Below are 824 nucleotides of genomic sequence, written 5' to 3' on the forward strand. Positions count from 1 at the left end.
GATGTGGCATTAACACAAGACAGAACAATAGGGGATATTAATAGGGTATTAAAAGTATCAACACAAGACAGAACAGAAACAATGGGTATTGAATAGAAGTGTTTGTAGAAAGCCTATTGGTCCATATTTCTTGATGCTTCTATATTGGAGCGGAGTCTTGAGGTGGGTAGAATATAGTTGTGCAATAATTGGCTGTTGATTGCTGGTGTTGACTTCTTGATGTGTAGTGCCTCGCAAACGTCAAGCCGCCTGCTATCGCTGTATCTATCGATGATTTCTGTGTTGTTTACTAGGATTTCTCTGGCGATGGTTTGGTTATGGGAAGAGATTATATGTTCCTTAATGGAGCCCTGTTGCTTATGCATCGTTAAACGCCTTGAAAGAGATGTTGTTGTCTTGCCTATATACTGGGTTTTTTGGAGCTTACAGTCCCCAAGTGGGCATTTGAAGGCATAGACGACGTTAGTCTCTTTTAAAGCGTTCTGTTTTGTGTCTGGAGAGTTTCTCATGAGTAGGCTGGCCGTTTTTCTGGTTTTATAGTAAATCGTCAGTTGTATCCTCTGATTTTTGTCTGTAGGGATAACGTTTCTATTAGCAATATCTTTCAGGACCCTTTCCTCCGTTTTATGAGCTGTGGAAAAGAAGTTCCTGTAAAATAGTCTAATAGGGGGTATAGGTGTTGTGTTAGTTGTCTCTTCGGAGGTTGCATGGCTTTTCACTTTCCTTCTTATGATGTCTTCGATGAAACCATTGGAGAAGCCGTTATTGACTAGGACCTGCCTTACCCTACAGAGTTCTTCGTCGACTTGCTTCCATTCTGAGCT

The sequence above is a fragment of the Procambarus clarkii genome, chromosome 62 (genome assembly GCF_040958095.1).
Source record: "Procambarus clarkii isolate CNS0578487 chromosome 62, FALCON_Pclarkii_2.0, whole genome shotgun sequence".
Taxonomy (NCBI): Eukaryota; Metazoa; Arthropoda; class Malacostraca; order Decapoda; family Cambaridae; genus Procambarus; species Procambarus clarkii.